Here is an 18159-nt window from a genome sequence, read left to right as displayed (position 1 = left end):
ATTATGTTAATTCAAATTCATTCATTCAATCTCTTTTTTTTTTTTTTATTTGAGGAAGATTAGCCCTGAGCTAACATCTGTACGCATCTTCTATTTTATACGTGGGATGCCTGCCACAGCATGGCTTGACAAGTGGTGTGCAGGTTGCCCCCAGGATACAAACCGGTGAACCCTGGGCTATAGAAGTGGAGTGCCTGAACTTAACCGCTATACTACTGGGCCAGCCTCTTCAATCAATCTCTTTTTATTGAGATTCAACTGCAATTTACTTTGCATCTACCGGTGCCCTGTGCTGGATGCCTTAACACATCACATTTAATACTTCCAGCAAACTGGTGATATAAGTGGCATTTACTTTATTTTAAGATAAGAAAACTGAGGCCCAGATGGAAGTTTTTTCCTTTACTGTTTATCTGCAACTAGAATTGAAAATATTGCTGGTCAAGTTCTCCATTCTTTAAATAGAGATATGAATCAGCTGCTAACTCTCTGCATACTAGGCCAAAGGATAGTCAGTGTAGCTTCAATGAATTCATAAGACACAGTTTCCTTATTTCAATCACTGTTCAGTAAGCAAGTATTTATTGTGTATAATGAAGTGCCAAGGAAGACACAAAACAAATAAAGGTAAAGAGAATTTTTATGCAAGAGAGTAAAACAATGAAATAGATGAATTTAGATTAGTCTGGTGACAGAGAGACGGACTAGATTGGGAAGCAACTGGAAATAAGGAGAAGGGTTAGGAAGCCACGGCTATGGACAAGGCATGAGGTAATAACAGCCAGGCCTGGGATGGTGGCATTGGGCAATGGAAGCAGAAGACAAACATAAGAGATGTTCCTGAGGTTGACTATTTATAGAGGATAAATAAGAAGGATGAGTTAAGGACAACTTTGAGGTCAATTAGCTAAGAAATTCAGGGAAAAGTGATGTCCTGGATAGAAAGGCAGCATGTAGGGAAGATAAGGATGAAATCCACTGGACCTCAATAAGATGGAGTCAGCCCTGAGAATGCTCAGGAGAGCTGACCTACGCAAAATACAAGCTGTGTAACTGGGGCTGGGGGGCTGGGTCAAGGCAGAAGATACAGATTTGAGCCTCATCAGCATGGAGATAACTAAAACTGCTGGATAGTCAACTTTCTAGGAGGAAGCACTTAGAAGCAAATGAGCAGAAGTTCAAGGACTGACATCTAACATGAAGAAGGCGAGACAGAAGAAAGGCCATTTTGATCAATTTTTTGGCAAATACTAAAATGGAATATATTTAGATAATATTACATTAGATTTTAGATTATTTTAGATTACATTACATAATAAAGGACCATATTTTATTCCTGTTTTCCAGGGCCCAGTAAAGGTTAAGTATCAAGAAAGGAGAAGAGACATACACTTTTAATTTTTCCCATTTTGAGAAGAATCATACTGAGGGAAAGGAAATCATGGCTAAAAATAAGGTTCCTTCAAGCAAACAGGAATATTAATAACCCATTTCCATATACACCAACGTGTAAGATCTGCTTTTATCAGCGAGACCCTGGAAGTGTCCAGCAAAGGTGAAAACTTGTTTCTGCTTCTGATGATTACAACATCAAAATTCATTCACTATTTTCCTCATTCACCCTACTTTGTGCAAGGCCCTCAGCCAGACACTGGGAACACAGTGGTGGATAAGATGGACACATTCTCTGTTCTTGCAGGGTTCATAGTTCAGCCCATGACAATTTGTATCTTGCCTCTTTGCTTCCAATCCAAAGTAATCAGGATTGAACTTCAGTGACATTTAATTAGTTCTACATGCCTTTCCCATTATCATTTGGCTACGTACTTTTTATAGATGAAGACTGAGTGCTTGTTAACCTGCAGATATTGGTCTTCTCTCAGACCAATTATATTAGAAAATGTGATCAATATATGCCAGAGTGGTCACACATTTTAACCTGAGTAAGTTGAGTGCTTCCTTCCCACTCCAGAGGGCTGTGTCAGTTGTCTACACAGGGAGGGTTCTGGCCTTACAAAGGCCTCCTAGTCTTTTATGAACTCCAGTCAAAGGAATGAGGACATCAGAAGGAGAAGGATCCTTTGTCACTTCATCTCCTTTCTCTTTCCTATTTAAATCAAGAGAAATGAAGAGTAAGTGAAAGATAAGCAAAAAGTCTATTTTTAAAATTAAGAATAAAAAAAGAAACAAGCACCAGAATGAACGAAGTATAAATTCTCCAAAACTGCTCTTTGTAGTCTATTTACTGAAGCTACTGAATTTATAAAATTTCTTTTTATAGGTGTTCAGACATAGAAGCAATTGTTCAGAATAAGTGTGCCAACTCTGCCTACCCTTGTAGGTGTCATTAGTGGGCACATAGGTTATTTTCAGCTTAAGCCATTTCCCTGAGTATGGTTTGAGTCAATCTTGAATACCTACAGGGCCCAGGCAGGTAACTAAACTGAGTGAAATGGGCCAAGTGTAAGTGGCAGGGATTGCCACACACTGGGAAATATATGTGTTGTTTAAAGGTAGCAGCAGAAGGAATGCAGATTTGATTGTTCAAGAGAAACCAGAAATCTGAATTTTTATGTGAAATCATCTGTTTTTTAAATATTGGCAATGAATTTAAAAAAATTTAAATGTCATGTTGGTTAATCTGTAACTAATTCATCTAACTTACAACCTCTGGTCTATGGCAAGTTTGCTGTGTTTGTAAAGAAACATGGAAGCCGTTGCAGGTTTGCAAACATTATTAACCTTAGCACGTGCAATCAGTGCAAAAGACTCAAGAATGTTCAAAGAACCTAAAGGAAGAGGCATCAGTTATAATGGAAATGAAAAAAAACACAACTTAAACTTAAGAATGGTAAGAAAATAATGATTATTGCTGATGCACACAGGATGAATGGTTCGACAGTAAAAATGATACTGCAGAGGTGGTAACCTCATGCAAAATGTTCAAAGGGGATTGACGTATGCAATCATCGTCATCATTGTCATCATCAGCTGGAAACTAGGGGAAATATTTGGTGTGGTAAATATTGGATGCCTAATGTTAGTTCAGAAGAAGGCTAGGGATTTGAGTAATTAACAAACCATGGCAAATTGCTGCTGAAAGTTGTTGAAAGGTATGGATGATTCCATTAGTTCAAAGCCTGTCTCACCAAAGTTTGTGTTGAGGATCCAGTGCAGATTCATGCATCCATTCAATCATTCAACAAATATTTATTGAGCACCTACTATGTGCCAGCTACCACCAGAGGCACTGGAATAAAACAGTACATGAATCAGACAAAAGTTCCTGACCTTTTGGGGTTTATATGCCACTTGGGAATGAGCAAAAGTTCAAGGTATACACAATAACTAAGTATGTAATATACTAGACAGTGATAAGTTTTATGGAGGAAAATTAAATCAGGGAAGGAGAATAGAAGTCTGTGTGTGTGTAATATGTGGATGTCCTTTTGGGGGAGAAGGGTGATGTGGAATTGAAATTCTAAATGCAGTTATCAGGAGAGGCTTTCCTGAGAAAGCAACATGTGAGTAGAAACATGAGGAAAGCGAGCACTCACAGTGAGGGAGGACTCACTGTGAGTGAGCAAACCCTGCAGATATCCAGGGTAAGAAAATTCCAGGCAGAAGGGACAAGCGCAGAGGTCCTGAGGGAAAGGTACACCTGCCATTTTCAGGGCCAATGTGATAAGGCAAAGAATGAGGGTAGAGTAGCAACAGATGAGGTCAGAAAGGCCTGATCACACAGGATGTTGGCTTTCACAGTAAGTGATGTAGGAAGTTAGGGCAGGAAGAGTGTTCTTACCAAAGGAGTTGCAGGATTTGACATGTGTGTTGAAGGATCCTTCTGACTGCTGTGTCATGATTAAACCAAAGGAGACCAAAGCCAGGTGCAGTGAGACCAGCTGGGAGGCTGATGCAATAACCTAGGTGAGAGACAATGGTGGCTTGGGTCAAGGTCTTAGCAGTGGAGATGGCAAGGAGTCATCAGATCCTGTGTATATTTTGACAGTAGAGCTGAAAGGATTTGCTGGCAGATTCTTTGCGGCATATGAGAAAGTCAAGAGTCAAGGATGAATCTAAGGCCTTTGACCTGAGCCATTGGAAGGATGGAGCTGCCATTAACTGATGTGGAACAGACTGGATGGAGAGCATGCTTGGGGGTGGAGAATAGCAGGGGCTCAATTTTAGATCTGTTAAGCCCATTAGGGATCCAAGTAGGAAACGGTGAGTAGGAAACTGGATATAGTGTCTGGAGGTCCACGCTTATTTGACGTCATCAGCTATAGATGGTATTTAATTTGACGTCATCAGCATACAGATAGTATTTAAAGCTGTGAGATTGGATAAGATCACCTACAGAGTGAATATAGATAAAGAAGAGAAGAGGTCCAAGTTCTGAGCTTTGGCGCACTCCAACATAAAGGGTTAGGAAAATGAAGAGGGACCAGCAAAGAATACCAAGAAGGAGCTCCCGGAGAGGTGGGAGACAAATCAGGTGACTGTGGTGACTTAGAGGCCTAGTGAAGCTAGATTTCAGCAGGGGAGAGGGATCAACCTTTGAAAAGCCCTGCTGAACACATCAGATAAGGAGAGAGAACTAACTGACCACTGGATACAGAAACATGAAGGCCAGTAGGAATCACGCAAGAGCAGTTTGGTGGAGGAGCGGGGCAAAAGTCCCGCTGGACTGGTTTCCTGAAAGAATGGGAGGGCAGAAATTGGTAACAGCAACCGTAAACAAATTTCAAAAGATTTATTGTAAAGAGAAGAAGAGAAATGTTGCAGAAGGTGGCTCAAGGGGGAAAGTGGTCTCAAGAGCTGTTTTTTTTACGATGGGAGAAATAACAGTATGTTTCCATGATTCCAGGCATTATCCAGCAGAGAGAGAGAAAAAGATAATGAAGAGACAGAGGGAAGATTTGCTGGAGCAATTTTCTGGAATAGATAAGAGAGGATGAGCTCTGGTAAACCAGTGGTTAGCGTTGGCTAGGAGCAGGAACAGCTTATCCACAAAGATCAGAGATAAAGCAGAGTAGAGTCACCGGTGCTGGGAGGTGGGCCTGAGGACATTCTTCTGATGGCCTCTCTTCACAGTGAATGAGTTTGGCGGAGGAGCTATGGAAGGGTTGGAGAGAAAGGCGAGTGTTAGGAAATAGTGTCTGGAAGTTAGCAAGAGTGAATGCTGTAGGGGCACAGGGTAGGCTGGCTGAGCAACATTCAAGGCTAGTGATCACATTTTTAAAAAATATTTTTCTTTCAATGACAACTTTTCATTTTGAAATAATTTCAGAATTAAAAAAAACTACAAAATTGTTCAAAGAATTGCCATATGCCTTTCACCCAACTTCCCCAAATGTTAACAGCTTATATAGCCACAGCACAATTGTCAGTATCAGAACGTTATCACTGATCTACCACTATTAACTAAACTACAGACCCTTTCCAAATTTAGCAAGTTGTTCTTTTTCTGGACTAGGATTCAATATGGGACATGATCCCATATTCCATTTAGTTGTGATGTCTCCTTTAATCTGGGACAGTTCTTCAGCCCTTCTTTCATCAGCTTGACACTTTTGAAAAGGCTAGTCACAGAATATCCCTCAGTTTGGGCTTGTCTGTTTCCTTACAATTTAAATTAGGTATGTATTTTTGGCAAGAATACCACATAAATGACGCGTCCTTTTTTTTTTTTTTTTTTTTTAAGGAAGATTAGCCTTGCACTAACTACTGCCAGTCCTCCTCTTTTTGCTGAGGAAGACTGGCCCTGAGCTAACATCTGTGCCCATCTTCCTCTACTTTATATGTGGGACACCTACCACAACATGGTGTGCCAAGAGGTGCCATGTCTGCACCCAGGATCCGAACCAGTGAACCCTGGGCCACCGAAAAGTGGAACATGCCAACTTAACTGCTGCACCACCGGGCTGGCCCCCTGATGTGTCCTTTTTAGTGCATCAAATCATAAGGTACATGATGTCTGCCAGGGTCCTTTACTACAAAGTTACTGTGTTTTCTTTTGTAATTAATAATTAGGTGATCACGGATTTAAAACACAAGCATTCTGTTTGGTTTCTCTCCCATCCTATTCATCTCCACTGGTGCAGGTACTGAGTAAGTGGAGAGTTGACTCAATATTGTGGTTTTCAAGTAAGTAACTTTGCTAAGATATAAGTCAAAACACTGCAGATATCCTCGAAGAGAAGGGTTATCTGCCTCCACAGCTTTTCAATGTAGACCAAGATAGCCAATTCTAGAAAAGGATGTTTGATAGATTGTATATGATCCCAAAGGAGAAAAACAGACCTAATGTTAAAGTTTTGTGGGAGTGATTGATTTATAACCATCTTTAGTGGAAATCCTTCTCGGGACTCCTGGGAAGTATTTCTTAAATTCATTTTTGATTTCTACACAATCGTACTTGACAATAGCCTTCTGAAATCTAACTTGTTCACAAGTAGAAAAGAGGTTCTAGATTTTCATTTATCTATCTAACAAATATTTATTGGACCAATATCTGGTCCAAAACCTAAACACCTGGTATGTGCTACAGGTGTAGGTGAAAATAGAAGATGCATCAAATATCTAATGAAAACATTCCAGGGACTCCATGGAAAGTCAAAGCTTTTCCCAAATGAAATTGAAAATATGATTAAATATTCTGAACTTATTATATAGTAGATGTGCCTAATTAAACATTTTTCTTATAATATGATCTTAAATTACCCTGTGGCTTCAGCTATATACTTTCAAAGAAATAGAGGTCTAAGGTGAGGTGGGAAATATACTGCAAAAGCTTAATTTTTCCACTTTACTTTCTTTGAACTACTGCAGCCTTGTGACACTAGTTGGCCTTTACTTTGCAAAAACTCATGATTTATTTGGAGCTGGTTCTTTCCTCATTAGCCCTTGAAAACTCAGGGAGTAACTTGGCCTCAATTCCAGAGTCATCTTTTAATGCAGAGCCTACAGGTTCCCAGCTCCAAACCATTCAGCGGCTCTCTACTGCTTGTCAAAATCCTGGCATTTAAGTTTCTCCCAAACTTATGTTTGCAGCCTTACCCATGCAACTTCTTCTCTAATCAAACGAGGATACCTGCTTCCATAAACTGAATGTTTGTGTCCTCTTAAAATTGATATGTTGAAACCTAATACCCAATATGATGGCATTAGGAGGTGGGCCTTTCGGAAGTGATTGGGTCAAGAGGGTGGAGCCCGCAGGAACGGGATTAGTGCCCTTATAAAAGAGACCCCACAGAGCTCCCTTGCCTCTTCTGCCATGTGAGGACACAGCAAGAAGATAGCCATATATGAAACAGGAAACAAGCCTTCACCAGACACTGTATCTGACGCTGCCTTGATCTTAAGACTTCTCAGCTTCCAGAACTATGAGAAATAAATGTTTATTAGGCACACAGTCTACGGTATTTTTGTTATAGCAGCCAGAATGGACTAGGATATCTGTTTAGAATTTCTTGAGATTTTCTTTACGGCCAAGTACAGATCAATCTTGGTAAATATTTCTTGTGTACTGAAGAAAATATATGTTCTTTATTGGATATAGGTATCTACATATTTCTATCAGATCAAGCTTTTTTTTTTTTAAGATTTTATTTTTCCTTTTTCTCCCCAAAGCACCCCTGGTACATAGTTGTACATTTTTAGTTATGGGTCCTTCTCATTGAGTCATGTGGGATGCTGCCTCAGCATGGCTTGGTGAGCAGTACCATGTCTGTGCCCAAGATCCGCTGAACTGGCGAAACCCTGAGCCACCAAAGTGGAGGGCAGGAACTTAACCACTCGGCCACAGGGTGGGCCCCTGGATTAAGCTTGATTGGGTTATTCAAATCTTCCATATCCTTAGTAACTTTCTGCTTGCTCCATCTCTTAGTTTCTGAGAGAGGTGTGTTTTTAAAAATCCCCATTTTAGAAGTGGATTTATCAATAATATCTCATCGTAATTTTGTCAATTTGTGTTTCATGTATTCAGAGGTTATGCTGTTAGGCGCAGTCTCATGTTGGCACATCATTTTGATGAATCCTTTCTTTGTATCCTTAAAAACTTAGTCTATGAGAGCCCACTTTGTCCAATATTAACGTATTGCTTGCCAGCCTTATGGTCAACTTCCTTGACACTTTGCTGGCCAGGGTCTGGGTATTCTAGTTTCAGAGCAAGGGTCTCAGTTTTGAGGTTCTCCACTTTCTGTAGGGTGTTTTGACTCAGTTCTCTGCCTGCTGCGGACTAGAGAGCTCAACTCCAGTTACTATGTAGGGGGCACAGTCCCAGGGCCCGGCCCCTAAAAGCCCGTGTCCAAACTGGGTACTCCTGCGGACTACCATGGCTTCATCTCGAGCTTACGTGAGTGCCATCAAGTTCTTTCTGTTTCCAGCACCTGGGATTTCCCTTTCTGTTCATCTCAGCTACATATGTTATCTGGCATTTCTGTGCATTTGGGGTGGGTAGGAGGCTGTCCACACGACACTGGTAGCCACTTAAACTGTAAGTCCCAGCATCGATTTCTAACCAACTAAACAAACTATACAGGCTCAAATGTGAAATTACTTTATGACTGTTCATATGATATATATATTATTTTTAGAAGGGCACAAGTTCCATTTTAGTATAATTTAGCAACAAAGAAAGTCACTGTTATATGTAATTATACTAATGAGTATGGCGTATCTTTTATACTACTGCGTTCTCAATTATCATTGAGAAAAAAATAGCTGACATTTATTAAGCATTTTCAATATTCCAGGCACTGTGTTAAAGCACTTTGAGGACACATCCATTTAATTTTTACAACAACTCTATATAGGGTAGGCGCCATTATTGTCCCGGTTTTACAGATGTGGACATTAAGACTTAAAAGGTTGAGGAACTTTACCAGTCAGATAACTAGTAAAGGGTGGGGTCAGTACTCAAACCATGTCTGTTTGGCTTTAGGGCCCAAATATTTAACCACGTTATAACTCACCTGAAATAGCCTAAGTAGACAAACTGGGTATGTTAGGTACCCATAATATACAAAGATCCCTCAAAAGTCACTAGGGGAACGACAAACACTACAATGTAAAAATAGGCAAGAGACTAAAATAAGCCATTTATAATAGAATACCTTCAGTAATTAATAGAGGAAAAGATATTTAAGTTCATTAATAATCAAACACTAACTAAAATAAGATGCTATTTTCTACCTAACAGAGTACCAAAGATTAAAAAAACTGATTAATTCACAGGATCAGTTAGAATGAAGGGAAATAAACACTCTTCACACAGCTGGTGGGAGCTTAAATCAGGATTTCTCAAAGATAAATAACGAATATTTTATCAAACAGCTTTAAAACACTTATACCACATGGAAAAAAATTCTCATATATTTGAGAGGAAGAATAATGTTATAAAATAGCAATGGAACAGAATATTTTCAAATTAAAATACATACATATGTGTACATGTGTATATTTGTATATATAAAATTCTTTTAACTATATACATTATATCAAAATACTAACAATAGTTATCTCTATATGAAAGGATTACAGGAAATTTTTCTTCTTTTTGTTTATCTGTATAATTGATTTTTCTACAAGAAACGTACTAATTTCACGACCCCTTGTTCGTTGTTTTTTAACAATACCTGGACAGACTGAAAAAGCAAGACTCAACCTGTAAAATCAAACGCTGGGATTGGAAAGACTAGGGTGGGTCTATAAATACCACTCCAGAGGATGTCTGAGATAAAATGTCCAGCGAAAAAGACTGTCACCAGATAATATAAGTAATGTAATCACTTTACACAAAAATTATTTATATGATTCTATTACATATTACATATAACAAATATTATATATAAAATTATATATAGTTTAAAAATTGTGTGTATATATATATATATATATATATATATAAAATACACACACCAAAACCTTTGGGATTGGGGAGAAGATAGAGAAGACATTTACCTTCTACACTTCTGTATTATTTTTTTCCCCAACAAGCCTTAATTACTTTGTAATTAAAACAATTAACAATACAATGTTTGGAGGAGGAGTTGATCAAGATCCATGAAGCATACACATGGTTTCGTTCATTAAATCACAGAAATATCAAACTTGAGTGCTTCCATCCACCAAGCTTAATGAATATTATTTAATGGCAAATAAAATTACCCAGTCTAGTACTTGAAAATCAAATAGATTTACAGGCATTTTTACTCCAAGACTGGTATACGTAGAAAATATCAACATATGGGTAATTGACCAGTAATAGTTCATGAATGGAAATTAGTATTAACCATAAAGTATGGATACGGAAAGAGCCTTCAAAGTGAGGAAACTGAGGTTCACAGAGGTTAGCCAGCTGAGGCTACACAGCCCCCTCAGTCGCAGTTCTGTTTTAGAAACTTTTTAGATTAATAGCACAGATGACAATAATCCCAAGAATTCTCTTGCATTCTCCTTTGGAGATTTAGGATGGAGCTATCCCAGAGTCACTCAGTAATGATAACTCTATGTAAATTTCATGATCACGCATTCCAGAAATACACCCATTGTTTAAAAACAAACAGTACAAAACCACTGTCAAGGCAGTTTTCTGTTCCAGGAGACAGGATCTTGACTTTATCTCTGATTGGGGCTCTGTGACCTCCCAGGTACCCACTCCCTGTGCTTCCCCAAACCCATCAAAAGTCTGTCTTTTCCACTTCAGAGAGGTACCATGAGGTGCCTGGAAGAAAGGTGCCTGTCAATCTTCCCAAGGATGTTTCTAAAGGGCCGAGGTCATTTGGGCGGGCCTAAAGGTCAAGCAGGAAATAAAGTCCTCGCTTCCATTTCAGCCAGAGCCCTTTCCCTCTGTGGTTCCTCTTTCCTCCGGCCAGAACATGTCAATAACCTCAGATGGAAAATTTTGACCTCTTAAAACGCACGCCTCCACTGCAGTAAGAAGTTTTTGAAGCATTTGATGCTCTAACACTCCTACCCCTTACAGAAAACACTTCTCTTTCTCAATGACTTTTACCACTTGAAAATAAGTATAAATACGTGAAATACATCTATTAAGAAACCCTCTGGGCCAAGTCTAGCCCTCAGGTGTGGGTCTAAAAATCACAGCTGCTCTAACTCATCACAGCTCATCTTACAGCTCACAGTATAAGATTAGCAGAACCGGCCCTTCCAGTTCCTAACCAAATAACTTCTTCTAAGCAAACGGTGGCAAGTCGGATTTGCTGTACTCAAAGTTCCACTTTCAGTCACTGTGGTCTTTCACTTTAGCGCCACACTGACCCTATCAAGGCCATCTCCCTTTTACCTTCACTGCGGACATCAAATGTCTCGCGATTATGTACTGAGAATAACCACAGAGTGAGTGTGCAGGATGAAATGTTTTTATTCTCCCAAGGAGGGTCACCTGGGTAAAGTGATACACCAAGTCGCAAATCTTCTGGAAACAATCCTTTTTAATGCTGTGAGTCTGGGTTGGGAAAGTAGGGGGTGGGGAAGAAGGGAATGTTCTGGTTTCCTTAGCTCCTGCTGAAAGAAGTGGTAACTAGAGGTATCTCCTAATGGGCCTGATTCTGGGTGGGTTGGGAAGTGATGGGGTGTGTGGGGTTCCTGGGTCAAGGACAAGGAAGGCACCCCACGGGCAACGGCATGCAAAGTTTCCATGACGGGGAGCAAGACACCATCCAAGAGAAGCAGGAGCACAAACTTAAGTCTCATCTTGTTTGGTGGTTTGCATGCAAATCTCTTGTAGTTACAGAACCTTGTCTTTAAAGAAAGTCTTAATTAAGCAGAGCCATATTAATATGTCACACAGAAAAAAGTGTAGCTGCTCTGCTTGGAATTGCAGTGGAGGAAAGAGCAGAACCCCATAATCTGTCTTCCCCATGGCTCCTGAATAGAGCTGGACACCATATCCTCTTCCATTGGAGGGTATTACTTCACCTGGAATAACTGGCAGAGGAAGTGAAGGAACTGTCTCCATACCACCAAGGCAGCTGACTACATGGGACAGGGTGAGGAGAGAAGCAATGTCCTGGAACTTATTAACCTCAACCCTGACAAAATCTCTGACATCAAAACCTAAGGGTAGGGGATTGAGATTGTTGTCAGTCTTGAAGGACTATCAAAAGCATGCTAAAGTCACTGTGTGATACTGAAACACAAGTTACGGTTCTACTTGTCCAGTTGTACAAGAAATGCAAGTTCTTCATCAACATGGAGAATATAACACACCATTACACATCCAGGCAATCCATGCTCCTCCCTGCCCTCAAGCCCCACTCACAATTTTAGCCTCACTACACTGGAGAATAAAACATATAGCAATCAGGACTGTCAGCATAAAAGAGAATGATAGGTTTTAAGAGCAGATCCATTGTATTTACTATTTAAAGTCATATATTGCTATTTGCCTTAGAATGAAGAGTAAATCATTATGGAGCATTCCTGCTCACCTACAGTTCTGAAGGCTACAGGTCTCTTTTGAGGACTGAACAGAGGGCATGCAGCTCATACACCTTCTGGGCATGGCAAATGTTCCTAAACTTACAGCTGGCCCCAAGGGCTCAGCAGGTTAATCTCCCAAAGTCTAGTGTACTCATTTAGAAAAGAATTAAGAAAGATGATGTGCTTTTGGAGCACCTTTCCCTCTAGCCATTCAAAGCAGAGTCACATGGCAGCCCTTTTGCCTTTTCCACCTTTGTTAGGCTCACCAGGTGGCCTGGAGGATGCTGAGAACAAGGCAGCTTTCATCCTTGGGTCATTGGTTAAAATTCCATCAGGGATTCTCCAGCTCAACCAATGCTGACAGCAGCTCGCAGACTCAACTCATGTGAGGGACAAGTCAAGGCCTCCTTACTTACATCCCTATACTTGGACTCTTCCGGGCACGAGCTGTCCCACAGTTCCTCTGCAGTCCAGAGGGCTATAAGGACCACTGACAGAATGTAGGGACCTGCCCAGAACTCAGCATTTGTCTCACAATCTGAAAGCTGCAGACTAGGTTCTCCAACACACTGGAGACGTTAGCAAACTAAGTGTGATAGTTTATGGATAAATGCCCCAAATGCACCCTCCAGCCCCCCAAATACTTTGGTCAACATCAGCTATCATCACATAAAACAAGGACAAAGCAGATAGGAAGTTTGTTTTCTAACAACTAGCACCTAATGAGGACTCATCTGTACCAGGCACAAAACTAAGTCCTTGACACAGATTCTCTCTTTAAATCCCCACAACAACCTGAGTTACGTACCATTTTACCCCAATTTTACAGGTGGGAAAACCACAGGGGCTTAGAGAGGTCAAAGGGCACAGAGCTAACAAGTGGCAGCCAGGGATCTGAACCCAGCCAAGCAGAGCTATGCTATGCTGCCTTTGCAATCTGACTCAGATATTAGAATTTTCAATTAACGTGATAATTGTGGAGTAGCACAAAACATAAAGCCAACACTTGGAATATTGTCTTGCATCTGGTAAGCAACCAACGTTGACATTTCATCACTCACAGCACGAATGGCAATATTGTTTAGTCAACCTAACATAAAGGAAACAACTATTATTTACTTTTTTTTGGTGAGGACACAATCACACAATATATACAGATATCTAATATCACCTGGGTGCAGACAAACAGTCCAAAACCATCACTGAAGCTAAGGAAATGCAAAATTGTTTCTGATTATTTGGGGCTGTGCAAATAAATAATACTATACGACCCAAGCAATGTAATAAAAAAAGTTAAAATTTTTAAAACCTCAAGTAGCTACAATTATAGCTAAGTAAAGCCTTCGAAAATGATTTAAAATTTAATTTCAATCTCTAAGATTACAAAGCCTCAAACAAATCATTATAACTTGTTTTAATAAGGTTTAAAGTTTAGCACCTAGCAAAGTACCTTATGTCTGGTAGGTTTCCAATAAATAATTCTGGAATGAATGACTGAATTCATGAGTACGCTTTTAAAAACAGATAGGCATTGTCCTTTCAATGTTTGGGAATTTTCTTTTAATTTTATGATGCAGGTTGTATGACATTTCCTTATTAGCAATGATCTTTTTGAAAAGAATCCCAGGACCAATCTCTAGTTCAAACAAAGGAAAGGAAATAAGTATCACTCTGAAAGACAAAAATAACTAAATAACTGGCCCCAAATAATTAAGAACAGAAATGAAGTTTTTGTCTTTGTAGTGAGACAGGAGAGGTAAAAAGAAAAGCAGCTTCTTCAAACTACCTTTACTAACATTTAAGAACAGAGACCTATGCAGCAGCATGAAAGCACAGGAAATAAATGTGTACATTTAAGCCACTGTGACTGCTGAGGAGTAAAGACATTTCCCAGGATATATAATTCAACAGTCAGGTAAATTCCAACCAGGAAAATAGCTCTTTTCAAAAGCATTTTAGTGCGCAGGGTTACCCAGGGGACCCAATGGTTTACCCAACATGCACGCAAAAACAACTATTCGTTTTTTCAAAAGAACTTCTAAAAACTAATATGAGCATAAAAATACAAATTACTCCAGTTATTTCCATAAGGTAAAATGTTAGATGAAATCTACATTGACCAAACTGTTTAGTAAACCTCTGTCCTATTTAAAAGGAAAACAAACAAACAAGAGGAGGGAGGTAAATGGAAAATAGTGAAGATTTCAAGCAATAATTCTGACCCCTTTCCAGCAGAGCTGTGTCCTTTCACCAACAGTAAATCTGAGATTCCCCAAAAATTCCCCACTCATTAGGAAAATCAATAGCATTACCTGTGGAGCATAAGGCTTTTATCTCATTTTAGCAACACAAAAATAAAAACAAAAACACAGGATGTATTTAGCCTTGGCGCTCGCCATTACCCTGGCCTCCTTAACACAGTCTGCTAACAGAGCCAAAGTGGTGTGGTTCAGTTTGACAAGCTTTATCACACGGTTCTGCCAAACTGCAAAGCTAAGGGGACAGACAGATAGGCCGACTGTCCCGTACTTCAGGTAAAGTGGACCCTTAAAAATCAAAGAGAGAACTCTATTAGTTAAAGAGACTTGATTATTTTTACAAAAGGAAATTGAGGTAGTAATATTTTCAAAAATTAATAAAATAAATAAGAATAACAAAATAATCCAAACTGCACGAGATTTGTGCTTTCTAAATCTAGCCTGCATTTGTACATCATTACCATAGATGAAGCATGTAAGATGTTAGAATAAACTGATATATACATATAAAACACACCAAGCCATGGATTTAATTTTCATAATAACTGTCTCATCTGCCTAAATGTTTGGTGCTAAGTAATGTAAGTAGTAAGCAGTAGAAGACAAAATATTCACACCTAAGGAGGTGACCTAGTAAACTGCCCTAGGTTCTGCTTGGTACTTGCTAGAAGAAATCTACAAGCAATGAAGCCTGATGCCTAATTCCATGTGTGACAAAGCATTTTTTAAAAAACTACTGATAAGTGCACTGCCTTGATTTTGGCTATGCAATACTAAGCATAAATTTTAAAGGCCATGCATTGGTCAGTAAAACTGAATCCCAGTACTCATGGTTCAAACAACTTTTAAGAGCATAGGAACCTGGCAATTTATATATCGGAACAGACACTTTTTTTAATGCTTAAAACTAAAAACATTTTTCACACTTAGAAAATATGCACAACAAATATTACTTGAGACAAAACCTAGCAATCAGATCTGCCTGTTGTTAGCAACTTTGTCTTTCTGAGAAACTAATCAATCTGTGAATTAGACACAGGCAAAAGTGGAATAAATTCATGGTCTGGGACGACAGTTTAATTGGGACACAGTAATCTCACAAGGAAAAGAAACCATATGCTAATACTCTAAAGGAAAACGAAGTGCATAATATTTCCCACAGTCTGATGGAATACTTTTTTACTTTTCCATTTTTTTCATTGACCGATTTAAAATATATGCTTGCTCCTAAGGAGAAAAAGGAAGACAGGGAGTAAATTTTGAAAGATCCCCAAAACTAGAAAGATTTATACAAAAGTCTCTCATCTTCCAACACTAACGTTCCCACATTTGCAATTAAAAAAAACAAAAAAAGGGAAATACTGGAAGGAAGCTCCATCTATTTTACTTTCTGAGTTGAGATTTACACATCTACCTAATGAGTTCTCGAGCGCGCTCTCTCAAATCTCCAAAGAAACATGCACATACATAAAAAAACACACACGATATTGATCACTGTACGTACAGATTCATCAACACCATGACAGAGGAGACAAGTCACAATACGACAACCAGAACAAATGACTATGACAGTAAGAAATGGGTTTCTTTTAAAGCCTTGTTGGACCCCTAATGCCCCTATTCCGCACAATTCCTCCTCATCTAGGAACTTTAAAGGATCAGAAGGACAAAACAGGTTGCATTAAAGGAAGAGAAAGAAATCAGAACGCTCGCTTTTCGGGGGCACCGCCAAATTAGAAACGGGACCCGGCTGCGCCCAAGTGCAGCTTTAAAGAACGCCAGCCCAGATCCCAGATACTTGAGTTAAGCCTGGAGTAATCGGGAAAAGTAAATAAATAATAGTGGTCATTAAGAATAAAAACAGTAATAACGATTGTCACCACGGGGTTCCGTACAGCAGCTGCACAAGACCGGACTTCTCCACCAGTCCCCACCGCCCGCAGCCTCCCGGCCAGACCCGCACGGAGCCTGGGAAAGGTGAGCGGCTACTGAGCGCGCCGCGCCGTGGGGCGGGGCTGGCTCCGCGGGGCTCCGCCCATGCGCGCACCGACCGGCCCCGCCTCCCAATTCGGCGCCTGCGCGTCCCGCGGGCGGGGCGGGTTTGTTGGCTTCTGGTTGCTAGGGCCCATCTCCTTGGCCTCTGGCTGCAACTTGCCGGGAGGTTGGGGATCGGGGTCGGGGTGGGGATGGGGTGAGGGGGGGAGTGGCCTGGGTGTTTTCCTTTTTTCGAAACACGTCTATCAGGAAGACCCGCGACATCTCTTGACCTCTACCTTGCTGCTTAAATTGCGAGGAAAAGGAGATAAAAGAGGAAAACTAGTTGTTTTGAAAAGCAGCTGATTGCCCTAAAGGCTAGCTTAGGAGTCCAACGTTCCCAAGCATCTCTTCCGATAATACGGAGGGAAAACTACATCAAGTACTACCAGGGAGCACACCTTGAGCGCTTGTGTGCAGTTATCTTTTGAGGATAAAACGATCCATTCGTGCAGCTCCAAAGCGTTCTCTTATAGAATGCCAACAGAATAGTGATGTGCCGAGCACTGACGTTGCCCTGAGAAGTAAGCGCACGTATTTTGGGTCTATCTTCTCGCATCATTTCTAAACAGTACTAATTGAGACAGCTATCCTGGAAAATCTCATTGTATTGAAGACCATCTTATTTTTGGATTAAATGGTTATGGCTCGATTATAGTGGTTGAAAATTAAAATAAGTCATTATTACAGAAAGAATACAACTTATTTGTCAATAGTTATCTATTGTGAGTCTTCAGAGGCTATCACGGAGGGACTTCCGTATCTTTTTGATCAAAAATTCCTTCCAAATTTATAAAGTGATACCATTTTGGAGATAGAAAAATGAATGCCGTTTCTACTGTTCCGGAATATAAGTATTTACTAATTAAAATAGCACCGGCAGATTGAAATTTTTGCTAACATGGGAAATTTTACAACGATCCTGATTGGTAGTAGGATACGTATTTTAAAATTCCTTGTTAATTATAAACCTAAATTTTATCTAGATTCTTTCTAGAAGTTTTAAGGAATTATTTTCTTACCCTCTTGTTCTTTTATAGGAATTCAACTTGGACTCAGTATAGTATTGGCACAGGATGATTTTCATTAAGATGTAATCTAGATTCTAATGATTTTTCAGCAACAATTCAAAACATATTCAAAAACTTTTCAATTCTCACTTAACCAATAGCTGTGAAAAACAGTGCTTATTGTTAGTTGAAATGCAAAAACACCCACAACTTCTTCGAAGACCTTTACCTCCAGCACTCCCTAGGCTGTCTTTATGTAAGAAGAAAGTCCGTGCAGGTATGTGTGTTAATCAGATACGTTATTAACTTTATTTTTCACAGAAATTTCTCAGCCTGCATAGCTCAGAATCACAATAGTTAAAGACACTCACTAGTAGTAATTTACAAATGTTTGTTGTAAGATAATAACA

General features: G+C 39.7%; 1 protein-coding gene across 1 annotated transcript in view; it reads right to left on the bottom strand.

The window, feature by feature from the left end:
- LCP1 (lymphocyte cytosolic protein 1) overlaps positions 1-16714 on the bottom strand; it is a 78464-nt gene extending 61750 nt beyond the window's left edge. Inside the window, exon 1 of the mRNA XM_014838901.3 lies at positions 16601-16714. The gene's annotated coding sequence lies outside the window, so the exon portion shown is untranslated. The remainder of the gene's footprint in view (positions 1-16600) is intronic.
- Between the last annotated feature and the right edge of the window lie 1445 nt (positions 16715-18159).

Source organism: Equus asinus, chromosome 11 (genome assembly GCF_041296235.1).
Source record: "Equus asinus isolate D_3611 breed Donkey chromosome 11, EquAss-T2T_v2, whole genome shotgun sequence".
Classification (NCBI taxonomy): domain Eukaryota; kingdom Metazoa; phylum Chordata; class Mammalia; order Perissodactyla; family Equidae; genus Equus; species Equus asinus.
Note: the sequence above shows the minus strand (reverse complement) of the source record. Positions and strands in the feature narration are given on the sequence as shown.